This window comes from Octodon degus, unplaced genomic scaffold (assembly GCF_000260255.1).
Source record: "Octodon degus isolate 3935 unplaced genomic scaffold, OctDeg1.0 scaffold00074, whole genome shotgun sequence".
Taxonomy (NCBI): Eukaryota; Metazoa; Chordata; class Mammalia; order Rodentia; family Octodontidae; genus Octodon; species Octodon degus.
Window position 1 is genome coordinate 11,395,821 of NW_004524650.1, and position 15,249 is coordinate 11,411,069.

At 42.1% G+C, this 15,249-nt stretch overlaps 1 pseudogene; it reads left to right on the forward strand.

Annotated features, from left to right (window-relative positions):
• Positions 1-1,904: 1,904 nt before the first annotated feature.
• LOC101562223 lies at positions 1,905-3,598 on the forward strand (annotated as a pseudogene).
• The last annotated feature ends 11,651 nt before the right edge of the window (positions 3,599-15,249 follow it).

Genomic DNA, 15,249 nt, shown 5'->3' on the forward strand with positions numbered 1-15,249 from the left:
ACCAAGGTAAAGTTCCAAATTGATAGGTGCATTCAGAGTGCACCAGCCAGGCTGGGGAGATAGCTCAGTGGTAGAAGCACCTGCCTAACCAGCACAAGGTCCTGAGTTTGATCCCTGGTACAAAAAAAAAACAAAAAACCACCAGCTGTCATCTTTCTTCTTGGACTGTGTACTAGAGTATAATTTTCTGGAAAACAAAAGTTATTTCCTTATAGGAGCTCACTTAAAACTCTGGATTATAGCCATTCATTTTATCTTACTAGTGTGTTACAGCCCATTATAAATTTTAATTTCCTGAGTAAACAAAAACAAGCTGGCTCTGACATCTGTCCATCCTGTTGACTGCCAAACCCAACAAGGTCTGCAAGGAGTCCATTCTTCTGCTAGCATATACAATCTTGTTAAATAGGTCACCCCCCTCCTTAGCTGTATCCCTCCCACCGGAAAACGAAGCCCTCCAAATTGGACCTCTCCTCTTGGTGTCTCCAGCCCTCTGGCACCATGTGTGACATGTGGTAGATTGTTTAAATCTGTGGAACGAATAAAAAAGAAATAGACCCACAGCCGGCTCTTGCATTCCCTTGGGTTATATTATGCCTTAAAGAAACACCTAGAAATAAAAATACAAACAAACATCATTTAAACACGCAGGCGTGCAACTAAGCCCTCTTAGAGTGAGACCTTTTTCCAGGAAATTAACCATTTACAGAGGGAAGCAGGCACAACCCCGCGATAGCCAGTAGAGGGCACCGCAACACCAAATGTAGTCAAGATTTCCTGCAGACTCTGAGCACCAGTTCCGGCTCTACTAATACGTAGATTCTAACGTGGACACCTAGAAGACAATGTAGGGCTGGGCACTTGCGTACCTACATTTCTGTTTTGATGTCACCTTAAATATAGATGTTCTTTGCCTCATTTCATTAGCGGGTTTTTACTGTGATTGCTGGTTGGCTGGTGCTATGTGCTGAAGTAGGATGGAGATGGAGCCCAGAGATGCCTACCACAGAGCTACATCTCCACCCCGTTTTATTTTTTCAGGCAGGTCTCACTAAATTGTTTAGGCTGGCCTTAAATTTGTAATCTTCCTTCCTCAGTCTCCCAAATAGCTGGGATTACAGGGAAGACACCTAGCTAAATAGAAGTTTTAGAGATAACTTTGAAAGCATGAAATGATGAGTAATCCTTACAACGGTAAATTAGAAACCCAACATACAAAGCTACATATGCAAGTCTGATAACTGCTATGTTATTAAATTTTTGTATGGTAAAGCACACAATCAAATGGAAAAAATATTCCAAAGCATGACTAGTGATTATTTTTGTAACGACATTTATATGCATATTCGTGCATATTTATTCTTGTACCTTCTCCAAATTTCATGAGCACTTTGATAGTATCAAACATGTATTTCACATAAAATAAGATGTAATACTTAATAGCAAATGTTTAAAAAATGTTTTCTTTAGTCAAGTACCATATTTCATTTTCTGGAGATACAGTGAGTGGCAAGAGGTGGGAGGGGTTGCTAGTGGCCACTTGGGTCAGCTAGTGGCTCTTGGTCTGAGTCCACTCCAGAATCTTCAGAGTGCTTTTACTAAGTGCCGATACTCCAGCCTTGCATCATGGATTCTAATGTGGTGATAAGCCACACTGTCACCAATGTGTATTTATTTTCAAGACATTTTGAAAAAGAGATGCTGTTTGGAATAAGTTGTTTTGTATTTCAGTAACTTGTACTGGATAAAATATCAAACCTGGAGAAGGAACTTTAGAGACTGAATAACCACATGAGCTGAGTGACCTACGCTGGAAAAAGGCAAACAGCTACCCCGGGTCAGGGCTGGCACAGACATGTACGGCTTTACAGCTTTAAAAGCTGCCCTGGATGTGGAGGCGGGGCGGTGTGTCCTGCAGAAATGATCACCAAAACTCAGAAAGTAGACCTGGATGTTGGGCTTCCAGAGAAAAAGAAGAAGAAGAAGGAGGTAGTCAAAGAACCAGAGACTCAATACTCAGGTGTAAATAAGAATTATTTTGCTGATAGTTCTGTGAGGACCACATCCCACTCTAGGATTGTAAGCTAAGAGCAGATGTCCCATATACCCTTGTTGAAGAAAAAAAAGAAAAAGACAGGCCACAGCAACTTTTATGAAGAACTCCCAGAATCTGAGCCCACATCACAAGCGAGACGGACAGAGAAGTCACCCAGCCCCAGGAAGCAGGCCTTTGACCACTCAGAGTCCTTCAGTGGGAAGAAAAAGAAGAAGAGGAAGACCTTGCCTCTGGCCACATCAGAGGGCTCAGAGGTAAAGACCTCCCCTGACCCCAGTCTGGGTGAGGAGACAACCAGAGTTTGCAAGAAGCCCAAAAAACACAAGAAGGAAAGAAAGGACCAGGATACCACAGCCTGTTCTGTCCAGGACCCTTGGCTCTGTGAGGCAGGAGATGCTACATATGGATGCATGGTGGAGAAGGGGGCTGAGGAGCAGGCATCCTCAGGGCAGAAAGGGAAGCAAGGCAGCTCCAGAGAACACAGCAGGAAAGTGAAGAAGAAGAAGAAAGTCCACCAGGAAGAAGACACCCTCCCAGGCCATTCTGAGCTCTCCAGGTCCATGGAGACCAACCCTAGGAAAGGAAAGAAGAAGAAGCCAGTCAGAATTGAGGTTGTAGAGTACATCCCACTAGGAGATCACCCTAAAGCCAGAGTGAAGAAGAAAACAAAGGCTAAGAAAAAGGAAGAAAATCCAGTTGTTGAGCTGGCTCAGAAAAGGAAGAAAAAGAAGAAGAAAGAGAGCATGGTAACAGTAGACCCCTTGGAGGAGGGACCAGCCTGGCCCAGGGAGGAGCCTGGAGAGAGCTGCCCTGGCCCACTGGAGCTCATCCCTGTGGAGCCAGATACAGACCTGGAGGTGGTGATGGAGAAGAAAGGCAACATGGACGAGGCACACATAGACCAGGTGAGGCGAAAGGCCTTGCAGGAAGAGACTGATCGGGAGTCAGGCAAGACAGAAGCATTTGAACCCAGGAAGTGGACGGGAACCCAGTTTGGCCAGTGGGATACTGCAGATTTTGAAAACAAGGAACAGAAACTGAAATTTCTCAAACTTATGGGTGGCTTTAAGAATCTGTCCCCTTCCGTCAGCCACTCCCCTTGCATGACCACAAGGCCCAACATGGCCCTCGGCAAGGTAGCAGCTGACACCTTGCAGCAGAAGTTGCAGCAGGACTACGACCGGGCCATTAGCTGGAAGTACAACCGGGGTGCTGGACTTGGCTTCTCTGCCACCCCCAACAGAGTCTTCTACATTGACAAGAATGCATCTAGGTCTGTCAGGTTGGAAGATTAAATGCTAATGTCTTCTACCTAAATAGCTCAGATGGCTTTTCTCAGTTTTGCAGATGAAAGCCACCTAGCAGCTGTCCAGGATGGAACACCTGTGGATACCTGTGGATGAACTGGGCAGCTCATGTCCTGGGGGCTAAAACACATTTTTTTCTGTTAAACCTTCCATCCCTGTGGTAACATGGGCATGTGAATAATGGCAGCTGACAACGGGCATTTGTTGCGGGTATAGCATGGCCCAGGCACATGCTGTTTTTGCATTAATGTATTTAATCATCATTATGAAGTAGGTGCTATTCATGAGGCAGCTGAGGTTTAGGGAACGAGTAATAAAATTGCCCAGGGCCACCCACTATTGACTGCCATGTGTTACAGGGTTGTACCCGAAGCCCTAAGTCACTAATCACTGTGAAAGTTTCTTCTAGAGACTTTCACCCAGATTACTAGTTGGAGATTAAATGATGGAGGAAACAAAAAAAAAAAAAAAGCTGCCCTGGCTCGGATTCTGCCTCTAACTACCCTGCCGCCTTTGGAAGATAACTAGCTAATGACACTAAAGGGCTTTTAAACCTGAAACTTGGGGTATAAATGAATGAAACACAGAGCTCTTCCCTAGATTGCCAACACTTTTCAAGCTTGGAAAATTGGATGCATCTTTTTGGTAATCTCTCTTGTGCAACTAAAATCTTTTTAATCTTTAATCCGAGAGAAACAAAAGTTACTTTTCTTTTTATTTTTTCTTTTTATTTTATTTATTTATTTTTTTTCCAGAACCAGGGATTGAACTCAGGCCCTTGTGCTTGCCAGGGAAGCACTTATTCTACTGAGTCATCTCCTGGCCTCTTTTTTTTCTTTAATTTTTTTTTTCCAAAAGTTACTTTTCAATGATCTTTCTTTCTTTCTTTCTTTCTTTCTTTCTTTCTTTCTTTCTTTCTTTCTTTCTTTTTTTGTATTTAGTGCAGGGTCTACAGTGTCTCACTACACAGATCAAACTCGGAGTGATCCTCCTGTTTTCAGCCTCCCAAACGCTGGGATTACAGGCGGGCGCCACCATGCCCAGTCTCAATCACTGTCTCAGTGTGCCCCAGGGGCTGGGCCGGCACAGCACGCAGGGGATCATGTCAGGGATCAAACCCTGGTTGCTGCATCTGCCTAAGGAGGCACTTTAGTCAGCTGAGCTGCCTGGCCAGCCCTCACTGACATTTCTGTCAATTAAAGGCCTACGGAAATGATCCTTTTCACTGACTCAGAAGCGAGGCTCCCACCTTAACAAAACATCATATTGTAGCGTGGTTCTTGTATGAACAAAGTTTAGGCAGTTGGATGCTTTGAGTGGAATGAAAGAGAGTCATAGTAGGTAGAAAGCCTAGGACATCCTACACATCATCTTTTGGGTGTTTTGTTGCATGCTTGTTTTTTTGTTTGAGATGGGGTTCTTGTTATGTTGCTCAGGTCAGTCTCCAACTTGTAGACTAAAGAAATCCTCCTGCCTCAGTCTCCAGAGTTTTACCAAAAATTTGTCTCAATCTAGGTTTTTCTGTGCAAAGTAATAAATCACAAAGTAGGGGAAAAAAAATAAATAAACCTCCAATGAAAAGAAGGAACCCTTTCTTTTTAATTTATATTTATTTATTTATGTATTTATTCGGTACAGGGTCTCACTACGCAGCTCAGTCTCACAGTAATCCACCTGTCTCACTACCCCAGCATTGCAATTACAGGCTTGCGCCACCACGCCCTATTTCAGTGGCCTGCAGGGCATGCCCAGGGTTCTGGGGCTGGCACAGCATGCGGTAGCCGGGATCAAAATCGGGTCTTTGAGCTTGCCAAGCAGGTGCTTAGGCTGCTGAGCTGTCTCCCCAGCCTAGAAACCTTCACTTCCACCTGCACAGGTCCAGCTGGGTCAGGAAGACTCTCGCTCCATCCAGCGTGGAGTCACCTGCCATTTACCTTCATCGCACTCTGCCTCTTCTGTGTTTAGCATCTCAGTCAATAGCAATTGATTCCTTAATATGAAAATATGCATATATTGTAGACTATGTCCCTCCTCCCAATGTTTAAACAGCAATAATTGCATTTTATTTCCTTTATTGGAGCTAAATGTATCTTTTTAAATCAGTAATTTATTCTTTTTTATTTTTTTACTTTTTAATTTTTGACACGGTGTCACTATGTAGTTCAGGCTGATCTTCAGCTCGTGTAGGTATTTACACTGTATGCTACAATCGTTTTTTAAAATTCCCTGCTTTACAGGTTGGCTTTTTTTTTTTTTTTTTTTTTTTTGGCAGAACCAGGGATTGAACTCAGATCCTTGCATTTGCCAGTCAAGCACTTATCCTACTGAGCCATCTCCCCAGCCCCTAGATTGACTTTTAGAAATTAAAAATCTGTATAGTTCCTTCTGAGAGCACAGTTGCAGCAGGGGAAAGAGGTGACTTTGGAGATGCTGTAGAGGTTAGCTGTCAAGTGGCCTGGTCATCACAGGGATGAGCCGGGCACACAGTAGGTGCTTTATCATTGTGGTTCTCCCTATCCATAGGATGATATCCATAGGACAATGATATCCATATATATCCATAAATATCCATTGGAGCCAACAAACATCATCTAATCCCAACACCGATGTCAGCTAAATCCCAAGTAAGGGACATTTTACTAAACATCTAACTAGTAATCCTCCAAATTGTCAAGGTATATGTTTCAAATTCGGAGAAATTGTTGCTACCAAGAGGAGCTGAAGGAGATGTGATATCTAAATGTAATGAGTTATCTGGATGGGTCCAGACATTAGGTACAAAGTAAAGAAATTTATCTGACATATGGACATTAGTTAATAATGATGAATTAATAATAATGCATTAATAAATATAATAATGCTGCATTAATTGTAACAAGAGGGCCACACTGATCTAAAAATAATAGGGAACCTGAATGCAGGGTAGATAGGAACTCTCTGTAGTATCTTTGCAATTTTTCTGTAAATCTAAAAACAGTTCTAAAAAAGAAAGTTGTGTATTGTTTTTTGTTTTTGTTTTTGTTTTTGCAGAACGGGGGATTGACCTCAAGCTGTTGCGCTTGCCAGGAAGCGCTTATTCCACTGAGCCATCTCCCTGGCCCTAAAATGGAATAAGGATTTTTTTTTTTTCTCCAAATGCCCTCAGGGCAGGTTTGGCTGGCTTGAGTTGTGGGGATGGAACCACAGCAACCTGAGCCTGACTGCTTTGTTGAAGCAGCCAGTTAAAGAACTGAGCTAAGGGGCAGGCCCCCTGTGTATTGTTTTGTTTTGTTTTTTTTTTTTAATTTTATTTATTTATATGTGTGTGTGTGTGTGTGTGTGTGTGGCCAGCTCACGGGGGTAGAGGGGGACTGGCCTGCATGTGGTGCTGGGGGATTGAACCATGGTCCCTGTGCTTTACTAAGTTTGTTCTAAGTAGGCGCTTTAGACAACTGAGCCATCTCACCAGCCCCTGTGTATTGTTTTTTAATGTTTGTTTTTGAGACAGGTCTTGCTGTACCATTCAAGCTGGATTTGAATTTATTATGTAGCCCTGGCTGGACTACAGGCATGTATCACCACACCTAGAAACAAAAAAAAAAGTTTTAAAAAATATAGAAATGATGGAAAATGACAAATATACTATAGATACTTTCTGATCATTGCCTTAAGCGTCTTTTTTTTTTTTTTTTTTTTTTTTTTTTTTTTTTTTTAGGGAAGGGTCTGCAGGGTGTTCAGGGTCTCACTACTAGATCGGACTGGTAGTGATCCACCTGTTTACAGCCTCCCAAGAGCTGGGATTACAGGCACCACGCCCAGTCTCAATTGCTGTCTCAGCGCACCCTGGGGGGTCGGGGCCTGCATGGCAGGCCCAGGGATGCAACACCCTTCCCTTGCCCCCCACCCCCGCACCTGCTTGTAGGCGCTTTAATCCACTGAGCTATTTGGCCTGTCCACATATTTCAATATTGATAGAGTGGGAGGGCATCTTTTCCACAGGACTAATGTTACAGCCCCTTGGTTTCCCAGACGAAGCTAAGTCTAATCCCAAGGGATTGTTTTTCTTATGGTCCATCAGTTGTTCAAATTCATGTTTGCTTGAGGTTTGTTCATGTGTGGTTTGTTGCTCAGAAATTTTTATCTCAAGTTTCTAATTGTCATTTTTATCTTTCTAGCCTGTGGTATTTTCTGCTGGTTTTATCTTACCAGGAAAAAGAAGGAAGAAAATTTGCTAGACTGCTTTCTGCTTTAACCATTAACTGTCCCTTTTCTCTTTCTTCTAGAGATTTATTAGGTCTCCTCTGTTGGCTTCTACCCCTCCCCAACATACCTTGTTGTTGCTGTTGCTATGCTTGCTGTTGTTTCTTTACTGCCTGCTCTTAGCTCTGTGGAAGCACAGAAAGAGGTGTGTGCATGTATGTTTTTCTGTCTAGAAAGAGCTTACTTCATCTTCTTTTTCATCAAAGGTGCTTCAAGTAAGTATATTACTACCAGAAATCTCACTTAAACAAAGAGTAAGGTGGCACCCACCGTAATTCCACCTATTCAAGAGGCTGAGACAGGAGGATGCGATAGCCCAGGAGTTCAAAGGCAGCCTGGGCAACACAGTTGAAACTCTGACTCAAAAACGATGATGGTGGGGATGGTGGGGATGGTGGTGGTGGTATACAGAGTCTGATTCTGGATTATATGGCCTTAATGAGAAAGTAATGGTTGGACCGGGGTTACAGATGTGTCCACCATGCCCAGTTTACTTCAATGTTTACTTCAATGTTTAAAACAAAGTAGTGAGCAGCAAGTCTTTTGCTGTGTCCTACAATGGCCTCTATACCTGCTCATTGCTCCCCCAAGAAAGCTCTACAAGGAACCACTGGAAAACAATAACAAAGAGCCTAGCAACAAAGTCTTATTTAACCTACAACAACCATGGTGCCTCGGTATTGCAGCTATCTCTGAATGCCACATTGAAAATGTGTCCCTTCTAGGAGCCAGCTCTGTGACATATGAGTATGCCCCTCTGCGTGCTTCTGCTGAGTTGCTAACATATCTGCAAACAACGACAGCTGTAACTCAGCAAAATTACTCACATCCAAGGGATGCCCTCACCTCCCCTTCTCTCTCCAGCCTTCCAGAGCCTTGTCTTAAACTACTTCATGTTAATTGTTCAATATTTTACCTAAGAATATTGACCAGTGTGACTTGAAAGTCAAACTCTGCATTGAGAAAACCTCTCTTGTGGAGCAAATGAAATGTTCCAAAATCTCCAAATGGGGCTGGTAGCTCTGCAGTAGAGAACATGCTCAGCATGCATGAGGCCTTAGTTTCCATCCCAGACCTTACCCCCAAAAAGAAAAAAAATATGGACAGGACGGTAAAATAATCACAATATTTGATGTGTATGTATGAAACTGCCAAAATGAAATTCATTAATCTATATAACCAATACACACTAATTTTAAAGTGTGAAAAAAATCTCAAATAATTTGCCTTCAAAACAAATGAATATCTAAAAGGATGATGAGACAGCCAGAGAAAAATGATTTTACAATGAATATATAGTTAAGAAGAAATAGCTAACTGTTATGGATCTATTCATAGCACGAAACCTTGGTTTTAAGAAAAATATGATGGACAAGTTCAGGAAGCAGAATACAGATTGGGTAACAAATGAACTTAGGGCGCAACGATTTTGTTACATCAGCAGGTGAATTTTGTATCCACATAGAGCGCATCTCCTAGCCCCTAAGAGAACAGACAAAGCGGGTGGAGTGGATGGAAACGAAGGCACAGAACACAGGGCCACATCTGTGTCCGCATGGGGTCCCAGCTCTACTGAACATGGAGCAGATGTTAACAGGCTTCACTCCGAGATAGTTTCTGTATCTATAAGGAGGAAGAGACGGTGCCCTGCAGGTCACGGTTGTGAGAATTCAATGGCAGAATCCAGCGAGCACAGTAGGATACCTCCTAAGCACTTCATGCACGTTGTCATCATCATCATTCTGGCTTTTCACAACCTACTTTTGCTTTCTTGCTGTAGGAGTCTCAGTGTCATTGTTACGATGGCTCTAATACCTGTGTGTGTGCATTTGCGTGCATGCGTGAGTGTGTTTTTTCTAAAAGAACTGTGCAGTTAGGAATGGTGGTGCACACCTGGAATGCTAACTGCTTGGGAGGCTGAGGCAGGAGGATCGAAAGTGTAAGGCCAGCCCACCAAACTTAGCAAGGCCTATGCTGTCTCAGCATAAAATTTTATTTTATTTTATTTTATTTATTTTTAATATATTTAGTACAGGGTCTCACTACACAGATTGGACTTACAGTGATCTTCCTGTTTTTCAGCCTCCCAAGCGCTGGAATACAGCTGCGCACCACCATACCCAGTCTCATTCGCCATCCCAGCGTACCCCGGGGGTGGGGCTAGCACAGCATGCCAGGGATTGAACCCCAGTTCCTGGATCTACCTAAGCAGGTGCTTTAATCCCCTGAGCTATCTAGCCAGCTCTCAGAATACAATGTTAAGAGCACTAAAGATATAGCTAAGAAGGGGCTAGGGAGATGGCTCAGTGGAATAAGCACTTCCCTGGCAAGCACAAGGGCCTGAGTTCAATGCCCAGTTCTGCCAAAAAAAGATATAGCTCAGAGATGTATTTTCTCTGACCTTGATCCCCAGTATTGTGAAACAAAACACAGACTGCTTTATAAGTGCTTTTTATTTTTTTAAAATCTTTTATTTATTTGGTACAGTGTCTCACTATGCAGTGTAGTGGTATGGCATGTGGTTTTGGGGTTCAAACCTGGTTCCTTGAGCTTGCCAGGCAGGCACTTAGACCACCCAGATATCTCCCTAATGTATTCCTTTTCACCCACATTTCTCAATTAAGTTTTAAAAGATTTAATAATTTCTTTTTTTTTTAAGAACACTTTTTTTTTAATATTTATTTATTTTTATTTATTACATTTATTGTGTGTGTGTGGCCAGCTCAGCCCACCAGGGGGTGGGTCTGGCTGGCATGTGGTGCTGGGGATTGAACCGCGGTCCCTGTGCTTTGCCAAGCTTGTTTCAAGTAGGTGCTTTAGACCACTGAGCCATCTCTCCAGCCCCTTAAAAGATTTAAAAAGGCATTTTAAATTTCAGAGTCACTGCATGAAGCCAAAAATACAGCAAATTCTGTTATCCAAGAGAACAAGAAAAGGTCTTTTAATTCAATAATACAATTAATACATACTTGACAATTTTCGTAGAATTAAAATTTTGTATGTACTCTTCACTAAAACTAGACTGGACCACTATTTAATCTGTCAGTCTATCTCCATAAATAATTCATGGGGTTTATTGAAACTAAAAACTTTGTCTATTTGGAACACATTATTTAAAAATAAAAAGGGGGGCACATGCCTATAATCCCAGCACTGGAGAGGCTGAGGCAGGAGGATCGTTGTGAATTCAAGGCCAGCTTGAGCGGAACAGTGAGTTCAAGACCAACCTGAACTACACAACAAAATCCTGTCTCAAAACAACAAAACAAAATATGCAGGCCATATATTGGGAGAAAAGACTTGTGGTCCATACTCCTAACAAAGGGCTTGCATCTAAAATATAAAGAGCTCTTATTGAGTTAAAAACATTACATTTTAGTGATACATGAATGCTCATGTGTACACCAGCACAATTCATAATAGCTGAATCCTAAAAGCGGCCATATCCACAGATGAGCAGATAAAGAGAACGTGGAACTTTTGCACAATGGAACACTACTTTGCCATAAAGAAAGACAAGCTTGCACTCTTTGTAGGAAAGTGGATGCGATTTAAGGCCAAAACAATAAGTGAAAGAAATCAGATTGGCCTTGCTTCACGGGTACCTTAAGCTTGCACACAAGCTTAAATAGCATAGGGGTTCTTCTATGTGGGAAACTGCAAGTATAAATGAATTAAAGATCAAAATAAAAGATATATAGCAGGAAACATGGAGATAGATCTTTTTCCAATTGGAAAAGAGATGGAGAGAGAGGGAGAGAGAGAAAAAGAGGATGTAGAGAAAGAGGAAATAAGGAGAATTAAGATGTATTGGGGCTGGTGAGATGGCTCAGTGGTCTAAAGCACCTACTTAGAACAAACTAAGCTAAGCGAAGCACAGGGACCGCGGTTCAATCCCCCAGCACCGCATGCCAGCCATTCCTGCCCCCTGGTGGGCTGAGCTGGCCACACACACACACACACACTAAATAAATAAATAAATAAATAAATAATTTGAGAATTAAGATGCATTGTGTGCACTTACCAACTTCCCCTGATGGATGTAATCATTATGTAATACAAGCTCATACTAAAAAAAATTAAAATCAATTTTAGAAAGAATAAAATATATGGGGCTCCTGTACTTCAGTAATAGGGTAACAATAACCCAGTTTATAAATGAGAAACATAGGGGCTGGTGAGATGGCTCAGTGGCCTAAAGCACCTACTTAGAACAAGCTTAGCAAAGTACAGGGACCACAGTTCGATCCCCCAGCACCACATGCCAGCCAGCCCTGCCCCCTGGTGGGCTGAGCTGGCCACACACACACACACACACACACACACAAATAAATAAATGGGAAACATAGGTGAGCATATGTGTAATAAAATATATTAATAGACAAAAGCTTGTGAGATATGCAACTGGAAAATAAAACCATTATTATGCCTTACTCTGCATGCACTATAAAATTAGACATCTGGACTAATGGGAACACTGATGGTAGACATGTAAAATGGCACAGCCACTTTGCAAAATAGTTTGGCAGTTTCTTATAAATTTTGTATGCAGGAGAAAAATGTCTACATGAAGAATTCACAAAAGTTCACAGTAACTCTATTCATGATCAAAAATTTGACGTTATCCATATATCCATCAAACATGGCTTGATAACTTGTGCTAAGCCTTGCAATAGCACATTTTTTTTTTTTTGTGGTAGTGGGGATTGAACTTGGGACCCTCCCCTTGCCAGGCAAGCCCTTATTCTACTGAGCTATCTCCCTGGCCCTCATAGTACACTATTAAGCACTTTTTAAAATGAACTACTAATAAAGGCACCTGATTGGGTGAATCCTAAGTGAAAGTAGACAAGACTCAAAAAATACATCTGTATCATTCCCTGTATGTGAAATTCTACACGATCTTACTAGCCTGTAGTTACAGGGAACAATAGTTCCCCCAGGCCAGGGTAAGGATAGATACTGGCAGCATAGGGACATGGGAAGACTTTTTGAAGTGACAGAAAATTTCTATGGCTCAATAGTGATAGAAGCTACATGAGCGACAACACTTCTCAAAACTCATCAAACTACGCTTCTTATTGATGACTCCATTTTATTATAAATAATGTTTCAATACAGTTAATTTTAAAAATTAATGGAGTTATACTTTTAAAAAATCAGAGAACTGCTAAATGTTATTGTCAACTTGATTAGAATAGCAAAAAGTGCAAAGTAACCTAGTATTTACTAACTAATGTTTAGTAAAGTTAATTGTGATGAGCTTGTACTATAGCCAAAAGGTTGAGGTAATACTATGTGTTTCATATGGATTTTTATGACAAATCGAATAAAAAGGCAGATAATTTAACAGCATATGTAGTCAGATCTCATTTACATATTATGTTCTACATGGTATACACATGTGTATATTTACATGCCTGAAATTTTACCAGGGCTCTACATTACTTGATACAGCAGTTAGCTAAGAGATTAACTATCAAATGAAGGGTTTTTATGTTGAATTTTTACAAGGAGATGGTTTTATATGCCATGTGATATACAGACACTATAGTGATACTTGCATTTGGGAGAAGGGAAAGGTGATTAGGGATGGCTTGGCACTTCACAAGTATCATTATGAACATCAATCAATTTGTCTTCTCCAAGTGGGGAGCTTCTGATTAACAGGGACTTGTTTTTTTGACTGAATACCAATAGGCAAGGATTCATTACATACTGAATATGAAGGCATTATGCTCCATTCTCCTGCCAGTCAGCTGAAAATCCATGTAATTGAATTGTGCAGGGAGGAAATATGATGATCAAGGAGCGAGATTTCCACACCGAATCATTTGTGCCACTTCTCTGAAAGAATCAGTCAGTATCTGTTAGCCCGGGCAAGAAAAATCCTTGACCCTTTACAGTGACACAGTCTGAGGGAAGAACAGGGAAGACAGAGTCCTGCAGCACAGCTCTTTCTACAGATCCTTAGGATTCTCTGAAAGAATGAGGATTGCTTTGCTTTGCTGCGCTGTTTCGTGCTGGGGACTGGTCTCTGACTGGTGTCCTTGGTGACAGCTTCAGCAGAAAAGCGAAATTTGATAATCCCAAAGACTCGGACAAAGCACCCTAGGCTCCCTTTGCATAGCTGATGGTGCCAAGACAAACTGGAGAAATGGGGCTCAGCATATCACTGCTCTGGAATTCTGTCATCTGCATGTGTCTTCCCAACTTTTTTTTTTTTTTTTTGGTGGCACCGGGGAGTGAACTCAGACCCTTGTGCTTGCCAGGCAAGTGTTTATTCTACTGAGCCATCTCCCCGGCCCCTGTCTTCCCAACTTTACAATTCAATATTCTTACTGCCTTCTATACGTCCACAGGTCTGGACACTATAATCATCATGACAATCTTTCTAATGTTCCAATTAACATAGAACAAAAAGCCCTGGAAGAAGAGAGCCAGGAGCCCGAAGCAGTCATATCTGCCACTGGCAATGAGGAAATCATACAAATTTAGAAAAGAATGATTCATCGACTTCTTACTTCCCTGTCTACCCTTACTTGGCCTTCCTGTATCCTTCTCAAAGGAACACATCGAAAGTCTGTTTCTATTTTTCTTACCTCCTATTTAATCTTCCCATCCCACAAGGTCCATCTCAGTGGAGTCTGCTGGATCGAGACACTCCAACCTACAGTGTGCTTTTGCTCTTGAAAGTCTGTTTCCATGGATAAATCACTAACTTCAGCAGCACGCTTCACTGAGTTCATGTTTTCCTCACAACCTAAATGTGAGCAATGTAAGCCTATTCAAACAGGACCCTGAGTTCAAATTTGGGGCTTGAAGCCTTTAAAGAAGCTTCAATCCAGCCCCCACCCCTTTCTATCATTTCCCCTGTTCAATGAAAGGAGAGAGCTGGTAAACTCGAGAACAAAGCCGGTGCCCCACCCTCTCTGCTACTTCTGTAGTGAGTCAGGGGCTCCCGAGGCCCAGATGCAGTTCTGTCCAAGGTCAGGGCCACTTTTCATACAAAGGGCTTGGTATTTACTGGCAGCTGCAGGATTAAAGTTTAGTTCTGAGCCAAAATTCTCCAGCAGCGCAGTTCTGAGGGCTGAAAGGCCCAGCCCTTCTGGGAACTCACACCCAATATCTTGTTACTTTGCTTTATTCACCAGTCATCTCTTTCTTTTTTCATCTCTCATTTTCTTACTTCCTGTGTGTTGTTGTTTAAAAAAAAAAAAAATTGGTGAGGTCAGCAGAGAAGAGGGACAGTCATAGAGGGGAGGAAGTGTCCTGAACAGATAGTACCTCACTGATTCTGTCACACAATGCACACACACACACAGACACGCAGACACACACATGACCTACTCAAAGCCTTGCGAGCCTGAGGAATAGGACTTCCGACTTGCTCCCCTGGACACCACTGAATACAGGTTAAGAGGAGAATCCTGTCCCCTCCCTAGTCCCCACTCACTGCTCACTGTCGCTGTCCCCTTTCTAGATGAATGGACAGCCTTTTTGAGACACCAAAATGGGTCAAAATTATTCAGGAGTTTGGTTATCGCTTTTCGATAACAGTATCATTAGTCTAATATTTAAGTTTACAAAGCACTTTCACCTGAGCATTTGCCCAGCTTACACCTCACCACAACCTTGAGAAATGAT